We start from the raw sequence: 15,573 nt of genomic DNA on the forward strand, positions 1-15,573 counted from the left end.
TCAAGAGTGAAGATCCGTTTTAATCCCTCACAAAAATTACACAACCCAAATTAGTTCTTCACAATAAAATGGACTCAATTTAATCTCTTACAAAATTTATTTAAACCGTGACTGAACTGTCACGTTGGATTTTCTTTATTTTTCATTTTTTAAATAATAAATTGATTTTTATTTTTAATTTCACTTTTAAACAATTATAAATTAATAATATTAAAAAGCCAAAATTGTTTCTTATAAAGAGTTGAACTCAAACCCTTTACACCATATCTTACATCTTTACCACTAAGACCAATGTACATTCTTGATAAGTAAGTCTCATGATTTCTAGTAATCTTAAACAATCTGAATTTAAAACAAAAAACACAAAAATTGTACCAATAGGGTCTCGAACCCAAGTCTCTTCAAATTAAATAACAGCCAATTTACTATAATAAAAATTGATTTGTCTATGATAGTCACTTACTAACAATAGAAATTGATTTGTCTAGTTGTTCTTGATAGTCATTTTATAACCATAGAAAATGATTTGTCAGTTGTAAATGATAATCACTTTATTAACAATAGAAATTGATTTGTCTAATTGTAAATGATAGTCACTTTACTAACAATAGAAATTGATATGTCTAGTTGTAAATGATAATTACTTTATTAACAATAGAAATTGATTTGAGACCTCATAGGTAAAAATTTATGTACAAAATTTGTTAATATTAGTAGAAATCATGGGAGTTAGTTGTCATGAATGTACATTGGTCTAGTGGTAAAAACACAAAGATGTGTTTTAAAGACCTTAGGTTCAATTCCTTATAAGAAACAATTTTGACTTTTTTGATATTATTAAAAGTAGAAAAAAACCAGTTTCAGAAAATTATTAGCACAAGGACTAATATGATCCTGTAAATGAGTCTTCACTCTTTAATCAATTAATTTGGAAATATAATATCAAATTTTAATTTAGTTCGAAAGTATGTGAATGAGGTAAACTAAGGATGGAAAGAGAATGCTTTTCATTAATTATGAAATGAATGTATTACAAGTACATAAAAACTATGAGATCAACTATATTACAAACTCACATGGGTTCCGTCTGGATTCATATCACACGTCACGGTATCTCATTTGTCAGCTCTGAATTTTTTTCCAGTCCATAAATATTCACATAATTTCAAATATAGACTAATAATATGCCCCAAATTTTATGCATTGATCCAAGTACTATTTTCACAAACAATGAAATATAGCTCAACAAATTATGAGAGCGTACTTATTATAAACTTGAAAATTTGAAAAAAATATATCAGAGATATATTGGAGAAATTATATTGATTGAATATTTAAAAACTTGTTGAAGTGAATAAATCGTACAACCGATTCTCTAACTTCAATTATACAAAATAACATCAAAAGAAAGATTTAAAAGATGGAGATTAAAATTGTAGCATAAAAGAAAAAGGGAATGTTGTTTACCAACTAACATTGTGCCTGGAAAACATGTTTGAACACAACATTGGTAAGTACAATGAACAATCAGAGTTAACTCTAAACTAGTACACCATCCATACAAATGTTTATGTTTGAATCAGACTTTACTAAGCATTGTTGCACATTTAATAGTGCAGTTAAATTTTGAAGTTGATAGATGTGATTCCTAAGTATTGCTAAAAACTAAAAAAGTCAGCATGTAAGATATGAAACTGTCTAGCAAGAAGTTACTAAAAAGTTAGACTGTAAGATTTGAAAAATGGAATTTAATTCATTTAATAGAAATGAAAATTGTGAGCCATGATTTTCACAATTGGTGTAAATGAAATTTAACTAAAAGAGATAATAGTAGTATGCTAGATGCTTTCTTTCTTCACTTACCATTTTCAAGTGAATATTCATAACAAACTGTAGCAAGATTCTCATTAGATGCAATATTAATGGCTTTTGACACAAAATATGAGCCCTGATACATATATAAGAATAAGATCACATGAATACTAATAAAAGACTTTGCATACAGTCATTTGTAACTAACTAACACAAATGTAAACTTAATAACAATGAGTTTTGATAGATTGATCAAGAACAATTAGACCATTTGTAAAAGATATATAATTGGCAAACTTACCATGGGAAAACATTTATTTCTAAGGTGAGCTACATGTGAAGCATAGGATTGAAGTTCTTTGTTTTCAGGCTTTATGGTTAATGCAAATTTTGATTTAATCTGCCAAAATTTAAAGAATCACAGTCAGATCTAAAGCTCATATGCTCAAAAAATTACAGGTAAACAAAGTGTTAGCAGTTGAGGGAAACGAAAAGCAAGGTTCGTTATCTATCCTACACAAAAAATGGAAATTAATCAAAAGCTAAAGAAATTTATGGAAATAGCAATCAACCATGGATTTGGAAACGTAGAGTCAGCAAGTTATCACATCTTATCAGCCAAAGGTTGACAACAATAAGGAGTGTCCCGTTTAAGATACTCAAATAGCAAGTAACCCCAAGAGTTGACAGATTCACCATCATATCTCTGCAGACATAGAAACTCATAACAATCATATCAAAATCGTATACATTTCAACAATCAAATAGTGTACACCCTTGAAATTAAGCGGTTTAAACAAACAATGTAAGATTATGAATAAAGATTTTAGAAAAGAAATTGACATATGCATTGACCGAAATCGTTTTGATGGAGAAAAGTGTCTTTAGAAATCAATATAAAATCAAATCAAATAAAAAAATAATCCAACTTACCGTAATAGATTTCTAAGCCGTTTTGAACAAACAATTGAAAACGTTGATATATTCTTTCAATAAAAACTAATTTAACTTCTTTTTTTCGTAGTTGTCGACATTGCGCAATACGAAACAACACCTAACACCACTGAAATCCTGCATTTCATTCCCTTTCTCACCAAAGTTTCCAACTTTGATCTCGAAACAAAGCCCTCTGTGAAGAAAACCTGGAAGAATCGGAGCGTGCAACAACGGGGAATCATGAGAAGAGAAGGGGGATCTTGAGTTGAGAAGAGTATGGCTTACTAAGAGGGTTTTCTATGGGTGGATATTTGTGTGTGTGTGGGGGGGGGGGTGTGTGTGTGTGATGGATAAACCTTAAGCTGAGAAGTTCTCGGAGGAAATTGTTGTTGGGCACGGTGAAAGTGAGAACTGAGAAGAAGATGATGGTTTTAAGTTGGGAGTGGAAATAGAGTAATGAGGGAAAGTTGAAAAGTAAATATCGTATCTTCCATTACTACCAATGTGACTTTTAATAGTTCTGCAAACAATGCGTGTCACTCCTGTAGCAACCTGCCCTAAAAATTTATAACTTAGAGAGTTGCCACCTATTCTGAAGGGTGAATAGGAAACCCTACGCAGTATAGAGATCAGGGTAAGATACTATATTCAGGTCGAGGGAAGGTGTTAGGCACCCTCAACCCTTTCCTAAAGGTTAACATTGCAAAGATAAGGGTTATGGCAAAACATAAAGAAAGGTAACAAACAATTAATAGGGTTAAAGACATGATTAAGATTTGGAGGAAGGGGACTCGCCTTGTTGCCAAGTGCCTACGTATCTCCTTAGGGAGAATCAGAGTCAACGTAGTTCGGGGAAGGGTTGTACGCCTTAGAATTAGAGTTTGAATGGTTTGAAGGCTTTTTGAATGGCCTATCGTAGTTTGTGATTTGAAAGACATTTTGAATTGCCTGATTGAAAAGGATGAAAATCCGTAGTGTTGTGGTTTCGTGTGTTTTAGATTTGGGCGTACAACCCTGATTTTAATTTGTTACCGTTAGTTGCGATGATCAATAGGTTTGATCACCATAGTTAACGGATTGATAAGAGCACTGCTAATTATTCTAATCGATTGATTCGATTATCACCGTTAGCAAATTGATACGTTTTAATTATTTAATTTTATCGTTACACCCCATAATCGATAGATTCGATTACAAATAATAACGAATTGATAAAGAAATGCTAATCATCGTAACCAATAGATTTGGTTAAAACCATTTAGCAAAATAAATGTATTTTATTATTTTTTTGTATTTATTATTTTAATGATTTTCATAACCTAAGTAAGAAATATAAATTAGAAAGTCTAAAAAAACCTAAAGGAGATTAACATAATGAAATTACTTTATCTAAAAAATTCAAGAAACAAACCACATGTTAACAGCAATAGTACGTGGGGCGGTGGGTTCTTCTTTCCATTTATCACTATTTTTTTTATAAAAACTTGATTCCATCATGTGGTAACACATGCCATTGAATTAAAGAGGAAAAAACAAAAACTTGGTAATAATAAACCCAATTTTCTCAAGACCCTCTTTCTCTCTCGTGACACTCTCTCCCACTTCTTCTTCAACCTTCTCAAACCCCTTTTTAAAGAGAAACCATTTTCCACTCTTTCACAAAAATATCAAAAACAAATAACAACAACACCCATAATAGTGAAAAGATCACACCATATAGCATAATGAAGGTACCCGATTTGACGGAGGTTAACGCAGGGATGGAGCCACTGCGGAGATATCGCCGGAGATGAGATCGGTCCGTTGTTGGCGGTGGTGATGGCTTCGCATCGGTGGTTGTTCTGATCGGAGGTGCTACCGTTCGTAGATTCCATAGTGGCAAGGGAGATCGTTCGAGTTGTCGGTGAGCGTCGGATGGAGGTTGTGGGTTCTCGTCGAAGCTTGGTGGGATTCACGGCGGAGGGGCCACTTGCAGTGAGTTTCGATTGCTCCAACACTCTTTATCCTCTTTTTTCCTGCAAAAAATATGAACTACCATAATTTAATGTTATTTTGAAAAAGACAAATTCGTAAGCGTTTGAAGAGTGTCGGTGATTGATGTTGTGTTGTCTGAAGAATGTTGGAATCTCTTTGCAGGTTTGAGTTGACTATTGATTTCAACGTTGCAGGTTGTTGTTGTTACGGCTGAGGAATCTGAGAAGACGTGCTTCGATATGAGCATGTGGAATTGAGCGTTGTCGCAGCTGTCTCGTTGGAGAATCAGTGTTGTCTTATGGCTGAAGCGGTTGTGCAATTGACGGTGTTGGAGATCGCGTCAGTGTTGGCTTCTCGGCGCTCCTCCGGTAGCGCTTGTGGTAACCGGTGGTATGTGGAGGATCTCCGGCAAGAGTTGATTCACTCCGACAACGACTTTCTTTCGATTTCGGATGTTTTTACTTCTTCTGCTGCAACTATCATTATGAACCTGCATAAAAACTTCTTTACAATTTGAACCTTGTTGTTAGGATTGTTAGTAAAACTTTATACAAAAATCGTGAATCACTCGATCACTGTTTTGAAAAAAAACTGTTGGTAACTATTTTACATGATGTGGTTCAGTATGGTGGATATTTGGTTTATGGGGAGCTTTATGTAAACCAAAATATGAAGTTGTTAGTTTATTTACAGGAGATTTGTATGTGGTGACGGAGAAAGTCTATGGGAGAATATGAATAGGTTAGGATTCGTTCTCTCCTCCCCCCTGACTGCTATAATTAGTATCTATTTATAATGTTTGAATTAGGGTTTTCTACCTAATGGACCTATTGCCCAATTAACTTAATAAATTATAAAAAGACTAAAAATAATCCTACTAATACTAATATTTAAATTAATACTAATAATCCTAATAATATTAATCCTAATAATAATAATAAATAATAATCTCATTAATATCTAATTCAAATAAAAGAAATTGATAGATATATTGTAACAACAACAAAAAACCCAAAATAAATAAGTGGGCCAAAACATTTCAATATTCAGCCCAATGATGCTTTAATGACACCCCTTTCCCTTGCATGCACCCCTTTGAATAGTAATAACCAATTAGAAATAGATTATGAGAATAAAAATAAAAATACTCAGGCCTAATGTTTGAACCTAAAATATTTGCTGTCCACACCCCTACTTTATCCAATTTATAGGAGAACGGGTTTAACAATTGAAATGTTAAACCCTATAACTCCTAATTTTGAAACTCCTAATAGACATGAATCGTATCGGGTAAGTTTTGGGGTATGACAGCTGCCCCTGTTCAATCTTCTTAAACCTGAAGAGTCAGATAGGCACGTCTGCCTATCGTGATCTAAAGGTAGAAGATGATTGAACACTGAGAATACCCTAAAATTTGCATTTGTCGGGAAGGATTTTCTGCAGGAGATGGGCTTAGAGATGCCATCCGAGGTAAATACCCCTCTTTTTCTTGGATGTGAAGCAGATACTTTTGAAAGGGATCCCTGTGTTTTGGTTGTAACACGGCCTAAAAAGGCAACCTGAATTTTATGCAATGGTATGATCCATGCGATGTATGATGCTGTGAGCTTCTCAAAATAAATGAGAGTGATGTATGTATATGCATTATGTATGAATGAGATATGTTAATTGAATGATGCATGATTGTTAGTTATGTTAGTTGCAGTTAGTAACTTTGGAAAAGAAAAAAAAACCTTGTTTGTTGGTGAAGTTTTGAAGAAGATCACTGCCAAGGGACTAACGTGATAAACCCAATTGAAGTATTGTTTGAGAAGCCTTGTGATCTGGGAAAATAAATCCCTATTCGCAAAGAGACGTAGCTTCAGAACTCAGTGCCATATCACTGCCAAACGGACTGACGTGATAAGACGTAACGCGATGGTTATGATTTAGGTTTGAAATTGAGGGTGCCATTATCACTACCAATGGACTAACGTGATAAGACGTAACGCAATAGTTACGATTTGGATTGAAATTGAAGGTGCCATTATCACTGCCAAGGGACTAACGTGATAAGACGTAACGCGAGGGTTACGATTTACATTGAAATAGGAGGTGCCATTATCACTACCGTGATAAGACGTAACGCGAGGGTTACGATTTGGATTGAAATAGGAGGTGCCATTATCACTGCCGTGATAAGACGTAACGCGAGGGTTACGATTTGGATTGCAATAGGAGGTGCCATTATCACTGCCGTGATAAGACGTAACGTGAGGGTTACGATTTGAATTGAAATTGAAATTGGAATAGTATTTCAAATTGGAATTGAAATGGGATTTGAAATAAAAATAGGAGTTTGGAATTGGAATTGGAATGGGAATCGAAATAGAGGTAACAGTCAGACGGGAACTGACTACCAAACGGGAACTGGATTTTGAGATGTTTTGGACTGCTAATGAAGTTGGACCTCTGTGATATGCAGTATGTGAATGCGCTAGATGATATGTATATGCTAATGCGTATGTACGTATGTTTATGAGTCCAATGGACGACAAGGTTGCTATCATCGGTAGGGTTACCGGGAAACATCAATCAGGTGATTGGAAATGAACCAACAGTAAGGTTACTGGCATCGGTAAGGTTACCGGGAAGCAGATGGATGGTATAGCTTAGCACCAGAGTTTTGAATTGGATGTTTTGATGTATGGGACAGTGCTTATGCATATGTTGATTGATGTAATGAGTGGAACGAAATAATGTCTTCTATAAGACTACCTGAAAAGGTTTCTGGAATGGACATGAACATTTGTCTTAAAGAAGACTACCTTAAAAAGGTTTTCAACAGAGAAAGAGGAATGTCTTAAGGGTGACTACCTGAAAAGGCTGGAAAAAATGTCTTAAAAGACTACCTAAAAAGGTTCTTGGAAAGGATAATGGATGTCTTAGAAAAGACTACTTAGGAAGGTTCGTAGAATGTCTTAAAGAAGACTACCTGAAGGGATTCCTGAAAAGGATGCCAAATTGTTTGAAAAAGACTACCTGAAAAGGTACTTAGAACAAGAATGTCTCGAAGAAGACTACCTGAAAAGGCACTTAGGAAAGGAATGTCTTGAAGAAGACTACCTGAAAAGGTACTTAGAAAAAGAAATATCTTGAAGAAGACTACCTGAAAAGGCACTTAGAAAAGGAATGTCTTGAAGAATACTACCTGAAAAGGTACTTAGAAAAAGAAATATCTTGAAGAAGACTACCTGAAAAGGTTATTGGAAATGACGATGATTGTCTTAAAGAAGACTACCTGAAAAGGTTATTGGAAATGACGATGATTGTCTTAAAGAAGACTACCTAGAAATGTTCTTAGAATGTCTTAAAGAAGACTACCTGAAGAGGTTCCTGAAAGGATGATAAATGTCTTGGAAAAGACTACCTGAAAAGGTTCCTAGAAAGGATCGTAGGATTTGTCTTAAGAAGGCTACCTGAAAAGGTTCTTAAAAAGAGAATGTCTTAAAGAAGACTGCCTAAAAAGGGTTCTTGGAATGTCTTAAAGAAGACTACCTGAAGAGGTTCTTAAGAAAGGATGTCTTAAAGAAGACTACCTAAAAAGGTTATCGGAAATGATCATAGGATTTGTCTTAAAGAAGACTACCTAAAAAGGTGTGGTGTAATGTATCAGCCATGTATGTAATGCATGATTTATATGTATTTGCATGGTGCTCGAATGATATGTTGTTGATAACCAAAGCGTATGCGAAATGTTGTAAGGTTGTTGGATAAGGTAGGGTGTGATGCTAGCGCGATTTCCCAATACCTGTTTTGTTCGAATTTTGAAGATCGTAGTTAGGAGGAAGATTTGTTCGAAGCTGCAGAGTATGAAAGTGTCTTTTGTTGTGCGCTTTATGGATTTAGTATCCATTGCCCCATTATTTTAGTGGAAGAAGATGCTTATGAGGGAAATGCCCCAGGAAATAACCTTGTCATATGCTTCGACGTTTAGATTGAAGGGTATGCCCTTGACTTCCCAGATATGGAGGGTTACCCATGGTGTTCTATCCTTTTGAATTTCTCCTATGTTTGACATGCCCCTGATTGAGATTGCTTCGAGATGTGACCCAAGTCAATTGAACCTTAGGAAGAATGCCCCTAGTTAATAGGATGTTTGATTGTATGCCCCTGTTTAGGAAAACCCTCTGGTCGTGGTTTCCCCATTCAAGAGTCTTTATCAGAAATGATCGCATTTGTGCTAAGTGCATGTTCGTAGGTGGCGTTGTACCCTTTGAGAAGTAACTCTAATGTGATGCAAATGCAAGTTTTGAAATCGAAGGAATGGATGATTAGAAATGAATGCTTGAAGAAGCGTAGTGATTAGAAATAGTTTTAACAAACTTTAGGAGTCAGTATAACAAAAATCCTGCTTAATATGCTTTCGTAGTTGACCTTGCCTCAATTAGGACTTTTAAATGTTGTAACTTGGCTTGGTTCAAGGTTTAGGAAACAACGGATATAAGGCTCAAAATTTATTTAACCCACCCATTTCTCCTTGATGTTCTCCAAGTCCTAAGCATTCGCTTAATCCAATGGATATGCTTTGTTTGTAAGAGAATCGTTTCAGTTTTAATGTTGAGCAGAAGCCTTAGTAGGGATCCAAGCACCGATGACAAATGTTGTAAAGACCCAAGCATTGATGTGAAGCTTTGATGGTTTAGCAGTCACAAGACTATCCTTTGTATTTCGCTTTTATCCCTTATTTTTGCATGAATCAATTCCTTTGAATGTGATCCATCGGGATGCCCTAATTTTTGCCTAAGTCATTTTCCTAAGATTTTTCATTTTGACTTAGCGGGCGTTTTTCTTTTGAATGCTCTTTTGATATTTGATCCTTGTATGTTGAATATTGAATATTGTGACTGCCATGTTTGTTTTTGATTTGTAAGCTTCGAATTTGATACTTCCTCGATCTTGAATGATGTATTGAGGAAGAAGATGTTGTGAATGTCATCTCCATTGCTCCCTCAATCTTGGATGAATGCGAGGAAGAAAATATGCTTGAACCTTTGCTTGAATTGATTGATTCTCTTGACAACCAAAATACACCATTGAATTAATCGAAATCTACCCTGCCCCTGGTTAAAATCAAGGTTTAATTGAAAAAGTAGAAACAAACTCCAACTCCTGGCTCGAGGGGGTAACGAGGGATTAACATCCTTATTTCTCCACTGTTTGGGGATTGAAACAATGCCTGTACATCCTCGGCTCGGTCTTACCTTGAAAGCATATGTTTAGTTGGACTTAGTTATTTGTGTTCGTCATTCTCCCTCAAGTTTGTTAATAATTGGGAGTGATAATTTGAAATGGAAAGTCGTAGTAATGCAAGAGCGAAGAGAAAGAATTGATTTCAAAACATGCATGATCATTTTATTGAATTACTATTCGATAGGTACAACGTTTTACATCAAATAACACTTTGTGATCGTAGAAATTACAACTTGAAATGGTAAAACCTATTGATCCTAAGGGCAATCTCCTTTGTGAATACATTGACCTCGTTTCACTCCTTAGTTCATGGACTTGTAGAAGTAAAGGGTGATCTCGAATTCTCCTTGGGTACGTCAAACCTGTCGTGAATGAATTGTTAGCGGTGGGTTTTCGTCGTATCGGAACTTCACGAGTTTCCTTTGACTGAACCTCTTTTGCTTTTTCTAAAGGATAGTATCACGCCATTTGCAACCTCCAGAGTTTGTAGATGGATAAAGGAAATTTAGGACCCTTTTGCCCCTTGGTGGGGGTTAACACACGTCGCCTTCCCTCCATCGTAGTTAAGTATCTTCGTTCAGGATGTTGCCCCAGTTGGACTAATCCTTGCTCGATGATAACCTTTATTGTATTTATAATCCTGTTTTGAAAAGGCATGGACATGTAATTGGCATGGCGGAAGACATCCTCTTTTTGCAGTAGGGCCGAGATCGTTCTCAATAATTTATCCTCCTTTCTCCTTAGTTGATGATCCCCTTTGGTCTTGGAAAGTTGCGGGAAACCGGCTAGCATGGTAACTATGGATGCGGGCGAAGGTAGAAGTGCAAATGTGAATGTAAATGAATGAATGCATGAAAATGCGAATGCGTGGGTATGCGAGAGACTCCTTGCAATATAACTCCGTGTATGCAATGCAGACATGTGACATATGATCCTAGGGATAGCCTTAGAGGCGACATTAGACCCTCGTGGGATCTTTGCAGGATAAGTGTTATGACATACCAATGGAAATCCCTTAGATCAGGGAGTATTTAGAACGTAGCGGCTGGTGACCGTTCAAGACAGTCACCAAGTCTCATGGCCATCGAGAGGCTAATCAACGTGTACCAATGAAGTTGTCCTAGGTGGGGAGGTTCTTTATGCGGAACACAACCTATATAAGGACGATATTGGGTGAAGGGAGATCCCCACAGGCTAAAGATGAAAGATGTAAGCACGGGGTGACCGTTCTAGACAGTCACTAGATCTCATGGTCATCGAGAGACCAATCGACGCGCATTAGTAAAGATGTCCTTCGTACGAAGGAAGTGATTTTAGAAATAGAATCCCTACAGGCTAGGGAATGCGTAGATGGAAGCACGAGGTGACCGTTCGAGACAGTCGCTAAATCTCATGGCCATTGAGAGGCCAATCGACGTGCGTAAGCGAAGATGTCCTTCGTGGGAAGGACACGTATTTGCAAGAATGCAAAGATATAAAAAGAAAATCCCTACAAGCTAGGGAATGCATAGGCGGTGATATCCTTCGTGGGAAAGACGTGGTCTTTAGAAATTAGAGTCCCTACAGGCTAGGGACCACGTAGGGATACCTGCAAAATTGCAACGCATAGATATTCGAAGTATATAAATTGCAAACAAATAATAAGCACATAAGCACAAAAGTCCTAGGTTCATAGGTCCGACGTAGCGGCTCTTGGGAGCCAACCTTTTTATAGGGGGTTCTAGAAGGTCTCATGGGGTCGTTCGTAGCCTCCGAGACTTTTTGTCTCTTCGGATTTTAGAACAACTCATTTTATCCATGAGGTTCGAGTTTTTGGGGTAGGTTCTCGGAGAGATCAGCCAAGTATCCAGTCCAGCCCTCAACAAAGTCAAGCCTCGTTTTGGACATTTCCGAATACTCAACCCACTTCGAGTGGAGTTATCAATGAGACTCGTAGGCGATTCATACTCCCCTATTGATCTCAAAGTTAACTCCCACACTTAGGGTTTAACACAACATAGAAAATACCAGCAATGCATATAATATATAATCAAACATTTCAAGGCAGATAAATAAACATTTAATCAAAAAAAAAAACAAAAACAAATAAATAATTTAAAATTTATTAAAAAAAAGATGAACCTCCCCCAAACTCTAAAAATGGCAAGTTTGCCAAACCCTAAAAAAACTTGCCAAACCTAAACCCTGCCAAAACCTATAGGAGCATAGTATTCACTATTAAGTTGTCCCCAGCAGAGTCGCCAGCTGTAGCAACCTGCCCTAAAAATTTATAACTTAGAGAGTCGCCACCTATTCTGAAGGGTGAATAGGAAACCATACGCAGTATAGAGATCAGGGTAAGATACTATATTCAGGTCGAGGGAAGGTGTTAGGCACCCTCAACCCTTTCCTAAAGGTTAACATTGCAAAGATAAGGGTTATGGCAAAACATAAAGAAAGGTAACAAACAATTAATAGGGTTAAAGACATGATTAAGATTTGGAGGAAGGGGACTCGCCTTGTTGCCAAGTGCCTACGTATCTCCTTAGGGAGAATCAGAGTCAACGTAGTTCGGGGAAGGGTTGTACGCCTTAGAATTAGAGTTTGAATGGTTTGAAGGCTTTTTGAATGGCCTATCGTAGTTTGTGATTTGAAAGGCATTTTGAATTGCCTGATTGAAAAGGATGAAAATCCGTAGTGTTGTGGTTTAGTGTGTTTTAGATTTGGGCGTACAACCCTGGTTTTAATTTGTTACCGTTAGTTGCGATGATCAATAGGTTTGATCACCATAGTTAACGGATTGATAAGAGCACTGCTAATTATTCTAATCGATTGATTCGATTATCACCGTTAGCAAATTGATACGTTTTAATTATTTAATTTTATCGTTACACCCCATAATCGATAGATTCGATTACAAATAATAACGAATTGATAAAGAAATGCTAATCATCGTAACCAATAGATTTGGTTAAAACCATTTAGCAAAATAAATGTATTTTATTATTTTTTTGTATTTATTATTTTAATGATTTTCATAACCTAAGTAAGAAATATAAATTAGAAAGTCTAAAAAAACCTAAAGGAGATTAACATAATGAAATTACTTTATCTAAAAAATTCAAGAAACAAACCACATGTTAACAGCAATAGTACGTGGGGCGGTGGGTTCTTCTTTCCATTTATCACTATTTTTTTTATAAAAACTTGATTCCATCATGTGGTAACACATGCCATTGAATTAAAGAGGAAAAAACAAAAACTTGGTAATAATAAACCCAATTTTCTCAAGACCCTCTTTCTCTCTCGTGACACTCTCTCCCACTTCTTCTTCAACCTTCTCAAACCCCTTTTTAAAGAGAAACCATTTTCCACTCTTTCACAAAAATATCAAAAACAAATAACAACAACACCCATAATAGTGAAAATATCACACCATATAGCATAATGAAGGTACCCGATTTGACGGAGGTTAACGCGGGGATGGAGCCACTGCGGAGATCTCGCCGGAGATGAGATCGGTCCGTTGTTGGCGGTGGTGATGGCTTCGCATCGGTGGTTGTTCTGATCGGAGGTGCTACCGTTCGTAGATTCCATAGTGGCAAGGGAGATCGTTCGAGTTGTCGGTGAGCGTCGGATGGAGGTTGTGGGTTCTCGTCGAAGCTTGGTGGGATTCACGGCGGAGGGGCCACTTGCAGTGAGTTTCGATTGCTCCAACACTCTTTATCCTCTTTTTTCCTGCAAAAAATATGAACTACCATAATTTAATGTTATTTTGAAAAAGACAAATTCGTAAGCGTTTGAAGAGTGTCGGTGATTGATGTTGTGTTGTCTGAAGAATGTTGGAATCTCTTTGCAGGTTTGAGTTGACTATTGATTTCAACGTTGCAGGTTGTTGTTGTTACGGCTGAGGAATCTGAGAAGACGTGCTTCGATATGAGCATGTGGAATTGAGCGTTGTCGCAGCTGTCTCGTTGGAGAATCAGTGTTGTCTTATGGCTGAAGCGGTTGTGCAATTGACGGTGTTGGAGATCGCGTCAGTGTTGGCTTCTCGGCGCTCCTCCGGTAGCGCTTGTGGTAACCGGTGGTATGTGGAGGATCTCCGGCAAGAGTTGATTCACTCCGACAACGACTTTCTTTCGATTTCGGATGTTTTTACTTCTTCTGCTGCAACTATCATTATGAACCTGCATAAAAACTTCTTTACAATTTGAACCTTGTTGTTAGGATTGTTAGTAAAACTTTATACAAAAATCGTGAATCACTCGATCACTGTTTTGAAAAAAAACTGTTGGTAACTATTTTACATGATGTGGTTCAGTATGGTGGATATTTTGTTTATGGGGAGCTTTATGTAAACCAAAATATGAAGTTGTTAGTTTATTTACAGGAGATTTGTATGTGGTGACGGAGAAAGTCTATGGGAGAATATGAATAGGTTAGGATTCGTTCTCTCCTCCCCCCTGACTGCTATAATTAGTATCTATTTATAATGTTTGAATTAGGGTTTTCTACCTAATGGACCTATTGCCCAATTAACTTAATAAATTATAAAAAGACTAAAAATAATCCTACTAATACTAATATTTAAATTAATACTAATAATCCTAATAATATTAATCCTAATAATAATAATAAATAATAATCTCATTAATATCTAATTCAAATAAAAGAAATTGATAGATATATTGTAACAACAAAAAAAAAACCCAAAATAAATAAGTGGGCCAAAACATTTCAATATTCAGCCCAATGATGCTTTAATGACACCCCTTTCCCTTGCATGCACCCCTTTGAATAGTAATAACCAATTAGAAATAGATTATGAGAATAAAAATAAAAATACTCAGGCCTAATGTTTGAACCTAAAATATTTGCTGTCCACACCCCTACTTTATCCAATTTATAGGAGAACGGGTTTAACAATTGAAATGTTAAACCCTATAACTCCTAATTTTGAAACTCCTAATAGACATGAATCGTATCGGGTAAGTTTTGGGGTATGACAGCTGCCCCTGTTCAATCTTCTTAAACCTGAAGAGTCAGATAGGCACGTCTGCCTATCGTGATCTAAAGGTAGAAGATGATTGAACACTGAGAATACCCTAAAATTTGCATTTGTCGGGAAGGATTTTCTGCAGGAGATGGGCTTAGAGATGCCATCCGAGGTAAATACCCCTCTTTTTCTTGGATGTGAAGCAGATACTTTTGAAAGGGATCCCTGTGTTTTGGTTGTAACACGGCCTAAAAAGGCAACCTGAATTTTATGCAATGGTATGATGCATGCGATGTATGATGCTGTGAGCTTCTCAAAATAAATGAGAGCGATGTATGTATATGCATTATGTATGAATGAGATATGTTAATTGAATGATGCATGATTGTTAGTTATGTTAGTTGCAGTTAGTAACTTTGGAAAAGAAAAAAAAAACCTTGTTTGTTGGTGAAGTTTTGAAGAAGATCACTGCCAAGGGACTAACGTGATAAACCCAATTGAAGTATTGTTTGAGAAGCCTTGTGATCTGGGAAAATAAATCCCTATTCGCAAAGAGACGTAGCTTCAGAACTCAGTGCCATATCACTGCCAAACGGACTGACGTGATAAGACGTAACGCGATGGTTACGATTTAGGTTTGAAAT

Source organism: Vicia villosa, linkage group LG5 (genome assembly GCF_029867415.1).
Source record: "Vicia villosa cultivar HV-30 ecotype Madison, WI linkage group LG5, Vvil1.0, whole genome shotgun sequence".
NCBI classification, from domain to species: Eukaryota; Viridiplantae; Streptophyta; class Magnoliopsida; order Fabales; family Fabaceae; genus Vicia; species Vicia villosa.